This window comes from Helicoverpa zea, chromosome 16, assembly GCF_022581195.2.
Source record: "Helicoverpa zea isolate HzStark_Cry1AcR chromosome 16, ilHelZeax1.1, whole genome shotgun sequence".
Classification (NCBI taxonomy): Eukaryota; Metazoa; Arthropoda; class Insecta; order Lepidoptera; family Noctuidae; genus Helicoverpa; species Helicoverpa zea.
The window spans coordinates 10,714,220-10,735,408 of NC_061467.1; the positions used below are offsets into that span (position 1 = coordinate 10,714,220).

Consider the following 21,189-nt stretch of genomic DNA (forward strand, 5'->3'; position numbering starts at 1 on the left):
AACATACAAGATTTAGAATTTAGAACCTCTAGGAGTGGGTTAATAAAGTCGTAGTTTTAGGGTTCGTAAAGATTGAAAAAAATACAGAATTATCTAGGAATTTAGCGATTTTAGAAGCTTGGCTAATCTTTTAAGACTGCATATATTGTTGCAGTACCTCATTGGGTAGTTTCATATTTTATTTTTAAATTCATAAAAGCTCAATAATTTTTCATTACTTCCTGCCAAAGCAATCAAACTTCTTAATTTAATCACCCAAAACCAACTTCGAAAATTAAAACAAAAATACACTTCAAAAGATTTGTAAAGTCCATAAAATTGTATCCGAAACATTCGTTCGCTATTCTACCGACGATTCGGCCGAATAGCCACTTAAAGAGTTTAAATATCGCTTCGGATCGTATCAAAACCCGTTCGTTCCCGAACATAGCGACTTCAAACTTCAAAAGTAGACGCAACTCCGAATTACTTGGGAAAGTCCCGCTATAAATTTTGTTGAAATACTTCAAAGTATTTCATAAGGAAAATTGTAAATAAATTCGGATGGTATAGGGTTGGTTAGAGGAAAAAAAGTTTGGTAGGTAGTACATTCTCTTGGCGTTACTGAACATTTTAATGTCAGCCAGAGTTTGATCGCTTGCTAGGGCTGCGGGATTGGTCGAATGAGAAAAGGGCTCCAGAAGGAACGAAGGTGGATTTTAGTCTGTAAAAATCATAACACCTACACACAGTGGATTTCTTACTACCCTGCAATTACAAGATATCAAAGTACGTAAAAAAACGAAAGGGAGAAATTAAATTGTTAAAAAATATAGAAACTTGTTTTTTTTTTTCACCGGCAACCCTAAAAAAAAAGCATTCAAGCAACACCGTCGGTAATCTCAAAGCCTGAAGGGCGAGATATCGCAGTATTTACTCTACCCTAAATATTTATAATGTCGCTAACGTTATGAATCAATTAAGATAAACTCCAGGGAGGCTGTTTGATATAGATTATCCTAAGTTCCTAAGATATCCTACTTTGTAATGAAAGGAGCCAATAAAGAAGTTTCGGGTGTCAATTTTGTAAACAAATATTGCTTTTATAGCTCAAAGAGATGAGGAGGTTAATTTTAGTAACTTGACATTTCCAATTCTGTTGGTTTAAAAGTATGATTGGGAATCTAAATTACACAATAAGGTTTGAATTTGGATCTGTTGAGTTATGAACGAAGCAACTGTTTACATTTAGCTATACCTATGTTTCCGTTTGAGTGTACATTTATTGGTGAAGGCTGTACCTAATACTTTTTAACCCGACTTGCGAAGTAGTTCTAACTAGAAGCTTTTTATTATTTTGTACTGTCTAATAAATAAAGCTTTCTTAGTTTTAATCTTCTTTATATGTTTTTTATTCTATTTGACAGCAATAATCGTCTAAGTTACCAAAACCACTAAACTCTTCTATAGACATTTTTAAATCAGCTTTTTACTGATATTAAACTACCTCAATATACACCACAAAAAACCACAAATCTTCTTAAAGTCACAGCTTTACAACAAAAGATAAAAGCACCGATGATCTTCTATAAGAATACTTATATCACAAACAGTCCCCGGAGCCACGTGCGCAAATCTTCACAATGTGCTGACGTCGACTACCGCTTGCAAATAAATGGGTTGATACGGGAATGTAGTTGAGGATCACACGTAAAAAGAATATATAGAAAAAAGGTTATTCTTGATATGATTTTTAAAGCATAAATTAATGTTATTGTAGCGACTATCAATGCCTAAAGTAAGGGTGGTTGTCAAGATACCAACTTCAGCGCAATATGAAAAAAGGTCCTAATGAATTCTTCAAAAGATTTAAAATGTTCCACGAGAGTAATGGATTTAATCATCATTTCAGAAAATTCCCACTTCAGAATCCTTCAAAATTCAAGCTCCCCTATATTTCCAACGAAGAGGTCTCGACATTATTTCGGGTTTATACCGTTTTATAAACGAGATAAATCCTTCGGACGGAGGCATGAAAGAGATTAGAATATTATCCTGAGATATGAAATTTTCCGCGAACGATTTTCGAACTGAAAGTGTCATGGGCCATTGGGCTTAAGTTGGCAAGAAAAAATAAATGCGAATGACAATGAGTGGGAAAAACGTGAGACGAAGTGTGTTCGCACGGCACTTTACCGTATTCACGCAATTTAACGTTAGTGGTAAAAAAACTGATGTGAATATACTGTGGAATATAAAGGAGTTATTTTGGGGTTAAGTTCTTTTTTCTTACGTAATATTTGAATAGAGAATTTTCGCTTGAATGTGAAAGTGGTTTGTGGGTAAGTGTTTGCTAGCTTAGCTGCTGAAGTAACTTAGTGGATTGTTTTTTTTTTTGCATTTGCTTAAAGATTTTGAAGATAACACTTTTTATGTGGATAAACTGTAGGAAATATTTGCTGTGAAACAACATTTTTGCTCGTTAATGTGAAAATGGTAAATGAGTAAAGAAGGTATATGTCAAGTATTATTTCACTGGTTGGTTTGAAATCAAAATTATTGGTGTAATATTAATTTTCAACGAAAACAAAGCAATAAAGTCCATTAAAAGAAAACCATTTCGTTTCAATTTGTCGCAAACATATTGTGCAATTTACCGCCTTTTTAAAAACAAATATGGTGGACAAAATATACGTAATATGCAATAACAGTGTGCGGAGTAAACAAAAATGGCCATTTTTGTTATTTTATTCTTCCTGTTTGGAAAATTCTACTGTAAACCGAATGGATATGAAATCTTTTATGTTGGTGCTGAAAAAATTAAAAAGTAATTGTCGTATGACACCAGTATTTTACGAATAAACTGTTGTATGTATGAAAATCATTGCTAGTAATTATATTTTTTGTACGTAGTTTATTTTCCGTGAAAAATTAGAGTATATAACTTCATGGAAACATATTTTTTGTAGAGACATGAATTTGGGGGTTAGATACAATAAACTAAGCACGAATTGAACTCTGAACGCTTCCTATTATAAATGCGAAAGATTACCTGTTTATTTCCCGCTTTCACCCCAAATCTAATGAATCGATTCAATTATAAGCCTAGAGTCAGAGAAAGGTCATACGATACTTTTATCCGGGAAGTAGTCAAAAGATATATCCATTCATCAACCACCAAAAAATGAACTCTTATTCACCACACATTATACCAACAACCAATAAACCCAACCAAAGCCTCCCATTCACGAACCAACTAGCAAGCATTGTCCCATTCATGACTAGACATACAAAAACACAAGCATCATATTGACGCGCATAGACATGTCTAGAAAGCGTGTTCATGTGTTAACATAGGACAATGGACTGACAGAATTGCCTCCGATAATGAAAAGGGGTATGACAGTTACTGAGTATCGATTCGTTCGATGAACAAGATAAGTAGAGGTACAGTCGGGGAAAACGGTGTTTGATGTGGAAATTAGATGTTTAGATATCAATAGTTGTGGTTAATTTTGATGTGTTGCAATAAAGTTTGTAGTTAGATAAATATTGAGAGACAACATTATTTTAAACTTGCCATTTTCACGCGGTTTCACCCGCGTCCCGAGAGAACTATTACCCGTAAGCAGATAAAATATAGCCTATGTTACTTGGGAAGAGAATAGCTTTCCAACAGTGAAAAAAATTAAAATCAGTCAAGAAGTTTCGGAGTCTATTCGTGTCAAACAAACAGACAATCAAATTTTTCTTCTTTATAATATTACGTAGTATAGATTTTTATTATACTTGATTTTGTTAATAGAAGTAATACGACGTTGACTTGATATTTTAGAGATAAGAAAACTTTACTGTAGCCTAGGTAGTTTGTATAAGATATCTGTCAATTAAAGAAGAAAATGTCAGTCGAATATAATATTTATTGGACAATTTCAAATGTCAATTAGGTAATTTATTGTAAAAGAGTCGTTGCTAGTTTTATTAAGATTTGTGAATACTTAGGTATATTTGGCTAACAGTTTTCTTAATAACTATACCGATACAATCAAATAAAGGTATTGTTACATCATCATTAGTAGAACAAAAGGATTCTAATATTAGAAACAAACGTTGAAGCTTTATTTAGCAATACGGGGAATGAAACTTGCATGCCCTTAATTTAATATTATTAATAAAATATGCAACAACCTGCGAATTAAACATTATCAATTTTTACACTAATTATATGCAATTTCGGAATTAAATATCGGCCACTTTTTATCCAATTACAGGTAAAACCACTGAGAAAAGCTGGTATAAAATAAATAGGTGCTAAATATAAAACAAGAGAACAACTGCGTAGTGTGAACACTTGAGAGGCGCGGCTACGGACGTCCGCAGTCGTCGGCGGTCAACGCATGACTGCGTTAATTGCCCCACTTTGTGACGTCACGCGCATTGTGCTGGCAACACCTTGCCGTTTCTTTTTTTCTTTTGATGTAAGGGAATTTTGTATGGGTGTTTTATGTGTGTGAATGGTACACCTGGGAGGGACATAACTTTTTCTGTTGCGTTATGAAAAGATTTTATATTAAAAAAAAAAGTTTTTTTTTAAGAAAATGCAACTAAAAACAATATCACAAAATACAATCGATTTATTTTATTACTTTTGCAAGAAATTATAAAATCCCAAAACACAGACAAATATTTTTCTACGTTATTTGTCCACGTAACTACTACGTTTAAATAGAACAAACTGTAACTAATTCAAAAGTACCCTCATCTATACGAAAAGAAAAATAAAATAATGGCCTCTCATAAAATTTTATCGGAGTACAAGTTTTAGAGACTGCATACTGCAGACGAAACAGTCGGCCGACAGTTGACGCGATGGAGCAAAGTTTGAATCGATCTGATACCGATCAAATACCTGATCATTGTAATTGTTATGTGCTTACTGCCATACACTTATAAACTGAATTATAAGCCAAAACAGACTCATCATCATCTTCCGAGCCTATTCCCAGCTATATTGGGGTTGGCTTCCAGTTTAACCGGATGCAGCTGAGTAGATATTGCTTACAAGGAGCGACTGCCTATCTAACCTCCTCAACCCAGTTACCCGGGCAGCTGAATACCCCTTGGCTAGACTGGTATCAGACTTACTGGCTTCTGACTACCCGTAATGACTGCCAAGGATGTTAAATGACAGCCGGGATCTACAGTTGAACGTGCCGAAACAACCAAAACAAACTATCGGCCGACTAAAAGTCTCCAGTGTGCGAGTAATCTTAACTGTATCCCCTATAAAAAGAAACATAAAGCTTTGCAAAAGTATTGTGTTCCAAGTTTATCGTTCTAAGATCGAGTCGAGATAGAAACAGTATCGTTTTTAATGTAATTCGCTGCTCGCTGTTTATTTCAGTTTTGGTCGAGTTTTTCCTTATGCTTGAGAGGTCTAGCTGTCAGTGTCTGTTGTTTTTTAGGTAAAATGTTTTTTTTTTTTTATGTTATATAAAATATTTTGTAGTTAAAATTACAAAGCCTGGTGTGACTAGGTATGAAAAAGTTTTCATTGTACGTAACTGAAAAATGAAAATAATACAAAATGGTCTATGTCATCAGAGTAAGCACTAAGCTCCCTAAGTTTTTTTTTTTTTTTTTTTCAGAAATGAATTTCTTAAAATATCTCAAAAAGAAGAAGGTTCTCGATTCTGAAGTTTGCATATTCCATTCATAGATACGATATCTTATCATACAACAGTTATATATGTACCACAGTACATACCGAAAGGCGAGTTTCGTTAATAAAGTTAAATCGACACGACTAACACAGTTTGTTCGCAACCCCACTGAGTTTTGTACTGAATATAATGTAGCTACGTTTGCTTTTAACCAGATAATGCAATTTTCTGAACACGAGACCGGGTTAAGAAGTTCCGAGTTTCAATTCGGAAACAAGAATACAATGTTTTATTAGGGTTGTATTTTTGAGACAGTTTTTGAAAAATATTTTCTAAACACAAGGTTAAATGCCCATAAAGTACGTTTTTGATGTTATTAATTTTACAAAATTTTAAGGCTAAATTATAATATTTTTAATGTCCCTGAGATTCTTATTATAATAGGTACTTTGTTCACAATAAATAAACTATTTCAGTAAGATCTGATAAAAAAATAAAATCAGACAATTTTAGTAAGATATGTAGTTAAGAAAAATAAATGAGTTAAACAAGAAGCCTTTATCTCACACACGATACACGACGACTATACCTGGGATCTTTAAACCAACTCCGAACAAAATTAAGAAAGAAACTAAAAACGAACTTTATAACAAAACAAATAGCTAAACTAAGAACAAAAGACCAACATCCTACCTCGTGTACAGACGCCATGCCAAGTCAATTGCAGTCGACCGTGCTTCGAATCACGAAGTTCATTATACCCATTGAAAACTGGCATGAAACACAGCTTACTTTAAACAGTAGTTGTGCAGAGCTGGATTCACGGAGAACAAAATGACTTACAGCCGCAAAAAGTGACCGAGCGTTGCGTAGTTTATTTGTATTCGATACATATTATTCACTTTTTCGTTCACATCTAACCGACGATACGTTATACCCATTGAAAACTGGCATGAAACACAGCTTACTTTAAACAGTAGTTGTGCAGGGTTGGACTGTTATAGTGCCTACGAGTTTTCTCTGAGCAATGACGCAGCGATGCGTTTGAGAAAATATTGCTTTGTAAAAGTGGTAGAGGACGGGAATTTTTGTAAGTAGAAATGTTGTAGGGAATTGTAGTTTCGAAAGTGCATATCAAAGTGAGTATATGATATTATAATAATTATCATGCGAATAAATCATCATTACTTTCCTACGGTTAATCCTGTTTACATGAATAAGACATAAAAAAAGTTAAGCTAACGATATTCATCTATTAGAATATGACCCAATCACGCAACATCAGCATCCATTTTCATATAGCTAAAACCTGCACACGATCGGACTTGTAATAAAAAACCCTGTCCCATTTACAAACTTGTGTCTTAGTTTACCTACTTTATATCTCGGAATACTTTAAGCGCGCCAAGTAATTTTCTAAGTTGTTTAGGCCACGGGTCGCTTTGCCAAGTAATTTCAGACTTTAACTTTAGCCCACCCAACACCTAAGTAGAAATTAATTAATTTGTATAATAAATTTGTAGTTTGTTACCTCGTTGTTGTGTAATGTGTAAAAGATTAGATTGAAAAACAATTGGAATCCTACTAAGATTGTAAGGACGAAAGTTTGTATGTATGGATGTGTGTTTATCTTACAAAAACAAAACTGAACCTAACTAAACTTACTAGTAAATAGTCAAAAACAGATTTCTTGTAGAAACAGAGAAAACTTAAACAACATCAATATCTTACACTTTCGCAAATCCAATCATTTTTATGATACTCCCTTTCCTAATACACAATACTGCCCAAAAGAACTGCCTCCACAAGTCCAAACACTAAGAAATCTATTTTTAAGCATACCCCAGAAAAACAAATGAATATCGCACTCTAGGATACAAAATTCTTTTTTTTCTTTTACCTATATTGTTCCACTGCTGGGCAAAGGCCTCCCCATATCGTCTTCACACCTCTCCAAAATACATATCACTAGGAAATTTTCATTACGACTAGGTATTAAGATTCGTCTCTGGCTCTCCTACGCAAGCCGCAGGGAAACGAACTTCGAGCTGAGTTCTCGAGATAGGTTATATCTACAACTAAGTGCAACTGCATTTTGATAGCGAACGTATTCTGTCTTAATTAGATAGTTGGGATGTTTGGTGAGCTGAAATCTTGCTGTTTGAATTGTATTAATAATGGTGCTTAAAGACTGTGCATCTCGTATTTTTATTTTGCACCATGCCTACTGAGCAAAAGTCAAAATTTGTAGTGCATTTGCCTAAAGAATATTGAACGGGTGATATAATGAATGGCGTGCACTTGGAGAGGCCTATGTCCAGCAATGAACTGCGAAAGGCTGATGATGATGATGATATAATGAATACGGATAAGTCAGTTCAAAGACGATACAGTACAGTTTTAAACCCCAATTTTGAGTTAGATATCTATCAATCAGATTTTTTAAGATAATTTAAGACACCTTATCTAACTACCAAAATAGCACATTCCTACGATTAGAAATAAGCCGGTAGTACCTAGTACTCAAAAAAAACATAAATTTCTAAACAAACCGTTACTCTCCCAACGGAAGCTTTGAATGCCAAACCTATAAACATAACAATTACAAGAAACAAAACAAGAAACAGAAAAAAGGGAGAAGAGCCGAGCGAAGTACTAACAAACTGAAATAATATTGAGCCAAGTACAAGTAGTACAAGTACACACTGCAAACTTTTAGTCGGCCGATAGTTTGTTTGTGGTTATAAATCAATATGAAGATGAATGGTAGTAAGCACATTACAAAGATCGGATTTTAGACCGGCTGAAAACTTTGATTGGAATCTAGATTTACTTTAAAATATAAATTATATTCTATACGTATTATGTCTATATATTAATGTATATTGTATATGTATTATGTTTATATATTGTGTAACTCTACTACATAACATGTGTTTAGTTTATTGTTATTGAATATTTGTTTAGTATTTCATATTTGTTGGGCACCTTCAATTTACCCTACCTCTATCGAATCTCTGTATCGCTTTAAGGTTGGCTGTAAAGAGAACCCAATTCTGGGTTAAGCTCGCCGTTGTACATAACCTATCTGAATTCTTTGCGTATTTACTGTTTAGTGTGCAATAAGGAAAGTGTTAATAAAAAAAAATTGCTAGCCATCGGGTCAACTGTCGGCCGACTGTTTAGTCTCCAGTCTGCGGGTGATATAAGTATTCTGTAACGCTACACATTTATATGTTAACTGGCGTAGTTACGTATAGAAGAAGAAAGTTGTTAAAGGGAAGTGAACTGTACATGATGTGAAATAGGACCCAACAAGGGAACTATATTGCTTTTACACACTTGTGGGTAGGGTGACAATGGGTTTTGGATATGAGATTTTTCCCAGACCAATATTTTTCTAACTTTATTTTATGTTCTGAATTATGAAAAACTTAATCTTCTGAAGTTCTGAAATGAACTTAGTTCTGAAATATGTAATTTCAAAATTTTAAATGTAAGCATATCTTGTTTTATAGCAATACATAGACTGGCTAGGAGCAGCATCAATCATCATCATCATCAGTCTATCGCAGTCCACTGCTGGACATAGGCCTCTCCAAGTTCACGCCACTGAGATCGATTTTCGGCTTATCAATTCGGCAGCATCAATCCGATACACGGAATCAAGAGAAAGAATACTTAAAAACAAACTGTAAATAGTGCTTTTTATGCGGTATTTTTTGTAACTATAAAGTCGCAAATACAAGTGTACCGAAACTTCGGCTTTGATATTGCTCGGAAGAATTACCACGTTCCTGGTGTTCAGTAAACGACAGACACAGCCACACCCAAAACTTTTTATTTGATGATTTCAATCCAAAACCAAAAATGTCCTCTTAAAATGTAAAACCACGGACACCCTACATACAGACAATAATACAATTACCTCTCGCAAACTAAGTTGCAAGTTAAATGCTCAAAGGCGGCAGATGGTAACTTGATGCGCGATACATTTCACTTAATTCCGCCAAGTTAGACTGGTAATACTGGCTGTTACCGTTTTTTTACTACCTTCCAGTTTTATTTGGTTTTAAGGTCGTTTAAGCATTCTGCGAAGCGGTCATGCTCGAGAAGGAGGAGGCGGAACGCCAGAGAGTTCGCACCTCTCATCCCGGCCGCCGCGCTGGACCAGGTAGACACCATGGGCGCCGGGTGTCGCGAGATGACTCCCGGCCACCGTAGGCGTGGGTCTGTGGGCGGTGAGTTCGGGTGGCTCATCGTCCCTCTGTCTACTTAGACGACAGACCCGTGTCGACGGCGCGCGTTGTTCCACGCGCTCCTCAAAGAGATGTCAGCAACCCCAGCGGAGCCCAGCAGGGCCAAGGCCTGCCGGGGCTGCGGGTTGTTCGAAAGAGATACCGCGGCCCTGGTACATAAAAGGCCTATGACGGAACACGACGGTTTTTAGTCAGTAAGAGTCTGACACTCCCTCTGATGATTTTTGAAGTCGGAAAAAAAAAAAAGGTCGTTTAAGCAGCTGTTTAGTTTTGGTATACAAGGAATTTTAACGTCATGTAATCTATACTAATACAATTTTTTTTTGTTTGTAAAGGCCCCGAAATACTGAACCGATTTCAAAAATTTTTCACTATTGTAAAGCTGCACTCTTCCCGAGTAACATAGGCTATATTTTATCCCGGTACTGAAAGTAGTTAATACGGGACGCGGGTGAAACCGCGGGAGTTTTGGATAGTGTGCGTTATTAAATTATTGCACATTTTCCAAAAAAAAACTTATTAGATAAAAAATAAAAAAAGTAAGTAATAGCATCTTTTGGCAAGCAAATTACCGTCTACAAGTTTTTAAATATGCTGTAATTCACCTAATACTCACTAAAATATTAATTCAAACACGCCATTAAGTCTAGTTTATTTCACTGAACAAGATATTATAGTTCGGCCATTCAGAGAATGCGTTCCTGACACGTCGCGATTGAACTGACGACGTAACTTTGCAATGGCGTTGCAGTTACGATAAAAATATTTTTGCTGGTTGTTTACCGTTTTAACAATTGAGGAGCATTAAAACAACATTATTATATCAATAATCAATGAATGTTATAATTTTGTGCCAAACTGAGTGTCAAATAACTTGGTAAACAATATTTTTCTAAATCTATACTGCGCTATTACAAGGTTATGTCAGCGGTTTATATTTTGTAGTGCTGTGCTAAAAATATCAGGCAAGTATCGTAATCTGTTCTTATACAGTTATAATATAAAATAATACGTTTTGATTTTCTTTTTAAGAATTGGAAAATAATGGACTATAAGACTTAATTATAACGTTTATGAAATATAAAAATAAAACTATGACCAAACCGCATTTTTATACTTAGATTAAAAATGGTAACCCCAAATGGCGTTATGGGCCGCCATTTTGTGACGCTAAAACAGTCGTCCGTTGTCGTTTCGTGCGCATAGACCACGTTTTTCAAGTGTTTTCGATCTGTTTTTATTTGATTACCCGGCTTTTGTTAGACCGAGATATCAGGATTGATTCTGTTATTGATAATAATATAATTATACATGTAGGCGAAGATGATGATGAAGACACCACCTCCTCAAGCAAATCGGAGTCTGATTAATATTCTGTTCGCACATTCAATTCAATGTACTTGTAACAAAGAATAAATAAAACAATTTTATTATATGAATATTACCTTTTTTTGGTTTCCACTTAAATAACTAAAATATAAAACAAATGATTCCGCCAATTTAAAACGAAAATAATCTTAAAATAATGCGGCGGTTCATTTTGAAGGAACGGTAACGAACTCAGTGTTATGTTGTGCCCATCACTAGTCGTGACTAACTGATAGGTGTCAGGAACGCATTCTCTGAACGGCCGAAGTATAACGTTGAAACACTCCCACGTATTAGCTAAGAGCCAAATATCTGAATGTCTTTGACTTTGGCATGTCCGGCTAACACACATTTTGTAAAAATAAAATTGGGTAATTTTAGCTGCACTGAAGTATAGATCTGATGGGATTACGACATAAGAGTGGGTTTTAGGTACACATAGTTTTGCGTATTAATGAATAACTGATGTGTTTTTTATGTGATACGACTGTTGCCGCCTATGGACAGACAAAAAACCAGATAAATCATAAGCGTATTGCCGGTCTTCAAAAATGAATATGCTCTTTACTTGCAAGTTTGAAGGTCGTATTGTTTCGAAAATACTACAAGCGGCACTTGATTTCATACTTTAGTTTGAAGAGCTTATCTATATAAATAAAAATGAATTGTTGTTCGTTAGTCTGATTAAAACTCGAGAACGGCTGGGCCGATTGAGCTGATTTTGGTTTTAAAATGTTTGTAGAGGTCCAGGGAAGGTTTGAACGATACGAACTTCGCGGGATCAGCTAGTGTTTAAATAAATATACGCTTTATATACAGTGAGTTTTTATAATATGCAATGGCACCCGATTTGTTTCAGAATTTTAAGAGTTTTACATCTATGGCCAATAAATAAAATAAATAAAATAAAAAATAAAATAAAAACTTTTTATTGCAGACCCACAAGTCCATAGAATGTTAGTAACTTGAAAAAACTTAAAACTAGTGTTAGTAAATACAATAAAAACATACTTTAAAATAAAACAAAAAACTTAAATCCATTTTATGGCATGGGCTCTGACCCAGTGTTGGACGTAACAAGAGTCCAGCCTATCCGCTATAACGGCTAGGATGGTGTTGGTGCTGGCGCGCAGCCTGCAGAGCGCCGCGGCATACCGCTTGCGGAGCACGGCGTGGAAGCCGTCCACGTGCGCATCCGCGAACATGCCCGACGCACTGCACCAGCGCGGCAGCCCCAACAACGCCCTGAACGCGTTATTGTACTGAACTCGTAGTGCATTCAAAGACCGTTGCGTATAACGAGCCCACAGGCTGCAAGTTTAAAATGACGTACAGTGCGTCAATAATGGACATCATATTTTTCCATACTATTTAATACAACATAAAAAATATTTGTCAAAGAGATTCCCAACTGTTTGATTGCATGTTCCAAGAAAAAACATACCGACGCCTTAGAGTGAAAACCTCGTAAGTGCAAGAGATAACTTTTCAGGATAAGTATTGGTATTCGATATTTTTTACGATTATCTTCCAAGAAATGCAATAAAAAAATATTGAGAAAAAATGCATTTTTCAGGATAAGGATTAGTATTCCATATTTTTTACGATTATCTTCAAAGAAATGCAATAAAAAAATATTGAGAAAAAATACATTTCCGAGGTTTTCATTCTAAGACGACGATACTGAAATAACTCGCCAATCACTTCGATAAAATTCTCGATATTTACCTACATTGTAATTTGTTTTTTTGTGAGCTAACATTCTTCCGGATTATTTTGTTAAATGTTTAGTTTTTACTAACTGTCGACTGGCTTCAGAACGGCGCTATGTCAATTGGTAAATTGCTATTGGCAGTATACCAAGAATAAAAAAATAGTTTTATTGAGGGTATTTTTTCTACTAGCTTTTGAGAGATTTCAGCTAGAGAAAAATCATCAAGCTTGGTATAGACTAAATCGCATTAAAAAGAATGTGACTGTTATTAATTTGGAAGCTAATTTATTTTTAACGCAAACATTGCATAGTTTTTAGAGAATTTGTGAAAAACTAAATTTGATTAACCGTTTACTTGATCTATTTTTATAGCAAATATTAAAAAAAATAGTGTAAATAAAGTTCAGAACAATGAAATAATATCATCCACAAATGAAACCTCAGAATATACTATCAACCCCAAATCACAAAGGTATGAAGTAGCAAAACAAATGCCAGCCAATAATTGATCCAATTACTTGGCACGTGATTATAATTTAGCACCGAATATCGGCTGTGATTGCCAAATGCTCGTACTATGAGTGGCGCTAAATCTATCATCGTATGTTATATTGGAATCGTGAAGGTATATTTTGTGTAAGGTATATAATATTAGTGAAAGACATCGATTATTTAAAAGATCGTAAGAAAAATATATTTGTAGCATTTGCATTTTTCTAGAAGAGATTTGCCTCAATGAGGAATAATTAAACATGTCGTATATAGCGATATTTTTGCGAAAATTACGTCTCTATGGTTTATGCAATATTTTTCTATTTTTTATGATTAATCTTTTCTAATAGAACAAAGAGGAAAAGTTTGTTTGTTTGTACCTTAAAGGCTCCTCGACTAACATAAGATTATATTGCTTTTACAAATTATAGTGCTAATTTTTCATCTTTTTCCAAGAGGCGAATCTAAAAATACATAAAATTCGAACAGACAATAACAGCACCAATATCTACTCCAACAAATGAATCATACACTACCAAACACACTATAAAAAAACCATAAATAAAAACCTAAAAATAAGCGTCCAAATATACTACTGATGATGAAATACATTGCGCACAGGTGAATCTAGGAAGTGTGGCGTGCCAGCGCTGAATACATACCGAGTTACTGGCACACCTGATGGGACAAAGGTCAGGTTGGTAGGGCTGCCAGTCGTCAGGTAAAGGAGGTAAGAGGTGTCGTTTTTTCAGCCAACGTTTTCTACTGAACAAAGACCTCCCCCAAGGTTCGCCAATATGTTGGATCTTCATGAACCCGCATCCACCGCTTCTTGGTAACCTTGGTCAGATCGTGCGTCCATCCAGGGGGTTAAAAGCAGCCTAACTCAATTTACAAGGTACGACGTATTATGTAAACGTATCCAGGCAATAAAATCACTTTCACATTTGTTTATTTTACGAAAGCAGGTGAGCCATAGGTACCTACTTGTGTGCGGCCTCTATACTGCGCACTTTCAATCGAAATTAAATTTTCTTTCACAGTTCTTAAAAACGATTACAACAAAAAATAATGCTTAGGTACTTAAAAACACATATTATCCGGTGATTCTTCGATATCGGTAACTAAGCGAAGAAGACGCGATTAAAGCTTAAGCGCTGCCATTAGCTGACGACAGCTAAGCTGGAAGTCGTTACCTCACGTTAAGCAGCTAACTCACAGATAATACGGTAACCTTTATTATTGAACCGAAGTCGATAAGTCTTGGGGTATTAAAGATAACTCGGAACATCGCCTATCCGCCGTTCGTAATATTCTATATAGGTACTTAGTTGTTGTTTTGCTAACTTTTTGTAGGATTTTGACATTACTGTTGTAAGGCTAATGTTAAAATTCTATCCATAGTCAACAGATTGATAGAATATTGGGAACGATCATATATCTGTTTACTACGGATTTCGACAACTTATATATGTGCTGATTTATTTATTACAGAAAGATTTTTGATACAAGTAATGACAAATACCTTACAGATAGGTACTACAGATAAGTATCTGTAAGGCCCGGTTGTTCGTACGTTACGGTAAAGTCAAAGTTAAAATTTGACCGATGTCAATTTTGACCACGGTTAATTTGACGTTTTTATTATGAAATTTTAACGTTCGTAAAACTAACTGGTACCTCAACACTTTTTGACTTTAAACCCTGTTAATTTTACTGTAACTAGAATTTAACCCTAATCTTGACGTAACTGAGCTTGAGCGAACAACCGGGCCTAAGTCGTTAGACTATCGAAATAAGGTGCTTACAGTCTTGCCTCTGACTTTTGTTTTTTGGTTATACATATTGTATTTGTGGATCCACGCTATCACACAATACATTTTGCGTAAAACTCCTCAGATTTGTATGGCGAAAATAAACAATTTTGTCTCAAACAAAACCTTATTCTAAACTTCAAGTAAATCAAGTGAAAATTCCGCTACATAAAACGAAAATATCACCACAGCCATCTAATGAAAGAAATACTCGAAAATAAAGGCGGGAAAAGAGAAAAAAATGCAATCAATCTTACCTCTCAACCGAAAAAGTAGCAGCATGTTGTCTATTCTCACGTCTACCGCTATTTTCGTTCACTATGGCCGCGCACCTGGAAAAAAAAGAATTGTCTATGACAGTCTTTCTTCGCAGATGTTTTTGCTGTTGAAGTTTATGGTCTAATTAAGTACCTAAAGTTATTATATTTTGGAGAGTGCCCGAGTTTATTTTTTTGGGTCTGCGAATTTATTATCACAATTAGCTGTGCCTAGTGGTTTTACCTGCGTTCCGAGGGAACTTTTTCCCGTATCTAGGTAAAAATTAGGAGTATTCTGATTTTCAAAGTCAAATTAATTATTGAGGGCCAATTATTTGATATTATAAACATTATATTAGATAAAATATTAGGTATTATAATTTAGATTAAACATGACCTTTAAACGTTTAGTATTTATAACATACCTAGCTAAAACAAAACTCTGGATAAGACTCACGAGTAAGCGGTTATTAGTAAAAGTCTGAATTAATATAGATTGCCTTACAATAGGCCAATAAAAATATAAGTAGATAAATTAGAAGTCCTCATGTTTATTTGTTTTTATTATGTGTTCCTCACCCAACGACTATTCAATCTATACATACCAAATATAAGAATTAAATGACTAACAACAAAAACTAACAGCAGTTATAATAACGTACGTATGTTTCTGCTATTTCTTATCCTGTGCTCAATAAATCCACGGCCAAGCAACATCCTTCTGCAAACGAGCATAATGCTCTAAGGACTAGAACTTAATGTTGTACATAAATTATAGCTTAACTTGAATATGTAGGTGATTAAGATAATAATATGCCTATGTTTACTCGTACGGAATTTAATAAACGGGGCCACAACGTTTGGAAGCAAAATCAGACTATAATTTATCCTTCAAGATGAAACCATATTATGTGGTAATGAGTCGAAAGTCTTATAGGGCTAGTTTGGAAATAAATTATAAATAGTGGAGTTTTTAACAACCTAATCAGGGGGTTTTCTGGCTAACTGAGTTGAGAACGTTAGACAGGCAGTCGCTCAGTGTAAGGCATTGGAACTTCTCGAGATCAAACCCAAAGTATTTGGCTAATAACCAAGCAGAAAAAAAACGAAAATAGTAAAGACTTAGATACACGTGTATGTTAAAACCAAAAATTAATTATTCGACCCAAATAATGTAATTTTATTACTAGTACCAGTACTAATCTAATTTACTATTTCAACACTGACAAAATTTTAAGGACAGACCTAATAAAAACGCCCACTGTTCTAAAAGTCGTTGCTACAGACTCTTCCATAGCAACCTATTTTAGAACATGGGTTTATTCCGTTCACAATATCAAATTAGACCTGCCAAATACATTAAAATGTCGAGGAATTTCTGAAGAAAGTTTAAGTAGAAACTTCACAGACCATTTCTTGCAAATTACCTCAATATTGATTTCCAATCACGAAAATGTTTATAATAATTAATTTTACATGTTTGAAATAATGAACAGATTGGTTGGACTTTTGACTGAGTTTACCTGACTGCCAAAAGGTGCGTATTGAGTTTATCATACAAGATAGTGATGATATTACTAAAATCTTTATTTTTTGTTTACTCTAAGTATAGCGTCTACTTTTTCGACGCCTTATCATCGTGGAAAAAGTTGTTCTTTCTTTAACTAAATACATTTTTAATAATAATATCTGCAATGCAATCGACATGAACTACCAGTGAAAAATGTATCAAGAAACAATTGCCTTCCTAAGTTGAGCAAAAAAATTGCCGACTCTTACAATCACATGGGCTTTTTCAGCGGCTATTTATTAGCTTACATTCAAATGTATTTTATCCGTATATCCGAAACTAACACTTCCCTAAAATCAACAAGCTTCCGAGCCTACATTAAGTTTCACGAACCAAACGTTTCGTTTCACATAACACAATTAATCTACCCTTTTGTTGAGTCAGTTTCGTAAATTAATTTATATGTAGCAACTAAGCGTTCTCAGATAGGCAAAGGTAAGCTTAGATGGATTAACGAGTATTTAACTTGCGTGACTTTGAACTTGAGAAGTTTTGAGTATGGACCATTAGTCAGACTGTCCTTGTAAAAATTTAATATGACCGCTAAGTACCTGCTACATTTTTTTAGCATAATATTTAATCTTATATTGCAAAGAAATTACTGGTATTATGTCTAAAATCTCGAAGCTTGATTGTATTTTTAATGAAATATGAAAAAAAAAAGTAATGGCAAGAAGTACTTACAAAAACAGTAGCAAGACAGTAAAATATCTGATGAAGTAATGGTAATATTGCTAAACCGTGTACGTAGAAATGTAAATTTAAGGACGTTATGAGCGAATCGTACAGTATTTTGTCATTCATCAGAAGAATTAAAGACAGTTTCATATTGTAAGACACGAATAAATAATTGCACTTACAGATAAAATAGTAAGACATAAAATATGTAGCTTCAAGACAATTTTCCTAGCCTTAATTTGGTTTAGTACTACAAACATTAAAACCCCAAGCACGTATCTATCCTCACAAATAAAACCAAGCCATTATTCTAACTAAACTTTTCTAAAACTCACTAGCAATTATTTTACTGTAATCTTCACAGCTATAAAGTATGTGGGACACGAAAAATACGGACATTTAATCGCGAGCCTTGAAAATCCCATTCACTACACGACTTACTAGCCTTTTTCCCGCAGTTTCACCCGCGTCCCGTAGAAACAATTGCCCGTACCGGGATAAAATATAGCAGGTGCCCGTGGTGGCACGCAGCTAAATAATTTGGGCACGCCATTATTTTGCAAGTTTTCAATTGAAATTATGTACCATAACCACGTACTCGTGCATTCAATCAGATCACATGACAACTATTTCCCATATCCCGAAGAGAGCCTATTTTATTAAGATATCTGAGCGCTAATGTTAAAATTTTTTATGAAAATTTTCGAATCAAAGACAATTAAGTCTCTTCTTCATAATCTTTTACCGTTTCATGTTAACTATTTGTCATAAAGACACGCCTCTATAATTGTAGTTATGTTTTTTACTTGATTTGGCACGCAAGTCAATAAAGGTTCGCCATCCCTGAAATATAGCCTTATGTCACTTACAGATAATGTAGCTTTCTAATAGTGAAAGTGTTTTTAAAATCGGTCCAGTAGTTTTTGAGTTTATTCATATTCATTATAAACATTCAAAGAAAAAAGAAATACTCTTTACAATATTATATTAGTATAGCAAGTCCATTGCTTTAGCGTTTGAAAACATAACAATTTATAACGTCGCCTTGAATAGTTTCACATATATTAATCGTTTAGAAATTACCCTTACTAATTAATATAGCCATTAATTTATAGCGGTTGCTATTTAGCTTCACGGCGCGTATTTTCGGTGTTCTGAATAGTTTTGGTTAGACTGAGAACACACTGTAAACTTTTAATCGGCCGATAGTTCGTTTGGGCTCGTAAATCAGTATGAAGATGAATGGTAGTACGCACATTACAGAGATCAGGTATTTAGCCGGTATCAGACCGACTTAAAACTTTGCTTGGAATCAAGAAAAACTTTGCCAACTATCGGGCCAACTGTCGTCAAACTGTTTAGTCTGCAGTGTGTGACTCAAATCGCCTTGTGAATGGGAATTGTCGTGACTATAGTGGATGGATTTCTGAGGTTCGTTCGCGGAAGCAATTTGAATGTTCTGTTTGAGGCAGTTTGAGGCAGTAATAAAACAAGAGACGAGCTAACAAGCTGTGAGGATTGGTTTGATATATTGCAGCTGTGATTTCTATGTCAACGCTGACTGTGTCGTTTATCATTTTGTTATGTATTTTATTTATATGTTTTCGATAGTTTAGCTGTACGCAAGTAGCCAAAAAGGCAGTGAAACATTACCGTCAAAATTTTTAGTCAAGTAGAACATTATGAATTAATGAATCATCAGTATTTTACAAATCGGGATCAAGGTAAGTACGACACAAAATGTACTTGAAAGCATGACACCCACGCCGCTAGTGTTAGAAAAAATCCATTGATGATCTAGGGCGAAATATTTCCATATGCAACTTCTATGTAAGTATATTACTTATTGTAATAACAGTCGGTTTAAATTCAATAAAAATGATTATGCATTTAGCAGTGATTTTTTTTTTAGAACTTCAGAGTATTTTTATGGACATAAACATAATGATGCTTAACAGAAATAACTAAATTTATAAAAACTTTTAAGTTTTACATCAGATCAAAGACAGAAAGCAGATGTTAGTGTTAGTTAAATATATCTAAAATAAAATGTTAGAAAGAACAATCTTAAAATAGATATGTCGCGCCTGGGCACTCTCCAATTTCACACAGCAACGAAAAAAAAGAACTTGACACACAAAATAATTGCCACTAATCATCACTATGTCACTATCACTTATGTAATTAACATGACCGAACACTAATTTAATATTTAATACTCGAAAAAAAAATACACAAAATTAAAAACTCACTAAACTATACTAATTTTAATAAAAAATATTAAAAACTTTTTGACAGATCATTTCGGCGGGAAATTTCGCTGAGCTGTCATTGCATTTTTTTTTTTTAAGAATGCAACCTCTTTGGTAACTTACTGTAGTGCGCGCGCCTAACGCAAAGATACTGCTTCTATTCGGCCAGTCGCGATTCGTTCGCTAAATTCTAAAAAAAGATGCGACACTCATTCGTGTGGAGTGCCGGTGTATACATATCTGGATGACATTGTAGTTTTTTTATAAAGTTTTGGTGTCAGTACGTCTAGTTTTTGCTATTTTTTTAAAGTTTGACTTTCGTGTTGTGTCATTATTGTAAATAGTGCAAAGTTTTTGTAAACATGTCTTGTTCGAGTATGATGAATTACCTGAATTCTTCAAGATAGCTTTTTTTAATATTTTTACTTTTATTCTACAACTTCAAAACTTTAAGATGCTCATACAAGGTTCGATTAATATTGGAATATACACTGTGAAACAAAAAGTAAATAAAATATTATGATTTATTTATATACCTTACTTAATATACAACTATTCACATGCTATTTAAATGAATATTCGAATTTCAAATTCAAATAAAATTTATAATAATATCTTTGATCCATTTAATATAATTAATATAGTTCGGCCATTCAGAGAATGCGTTCCTGACACGTCGCGATTGAACTGACGACGTAATAACATTCATTGATTATTGATATAATAATGTTGTTTTAATGCTCCTCAATTGTTAAAACGGTAAACAACCAGCAAAAATATTTTTATCGTAACTGCAACGCCATTGCAAAGTTACGTCGTCAGTTCAATCGCGACGTGTCAGGAACGCATTCTCTGAATGGCCGAACTAGTTCACGAAAATTGTGATGTTTTCATTGAGATTAGCTAATAGCGAGTCGGATGTAAAATAATTAATCTGAACGTATTAAAAAATATTATCATTATTTTTTGTTTTTCCTATTGTTTTAGAAAAATCATTTCCCGAGCCTTTTCCCAACTTTGTCGGGGTCGGCTTTTAGGCTGACCGGATGCAACTGAGTACCAGTGTTCTTCAAGGAATGACTGTTTTATTGTTGGCTTGTATTTCACGAGCAAGACATGCACGGAAAAAAATATTTTCCGGCT

General features: G+C 34.4%; 1 protein-coding gene across 1 annotated transcript in view; it reads right to left on the reverse strand.

The window, feature by feature from the left end:
• The window catches only part of LOC124637281 (RING finger protein nhl-1), a 101,723-nt gene extending 81,484 nt beyond the window's left edge, over positions 1–20,239 (reverse strand). The window contains exons 1-2 of the mRNA XM_047173625.1: positions 20,170–20,239; positions 15,547–15,621 (exon numbers count right to left, since the gene is read on the reverse strand). The gene's annotated coding sequence lies outside the window, so the exon portion shown is untranslated. The remainder of the gene's footprint in view (positions 1–15,546; positions 15,622–20,169) is intronic.
• Positions 20,240–21,189: the final 950 nt, after the last annotated feature.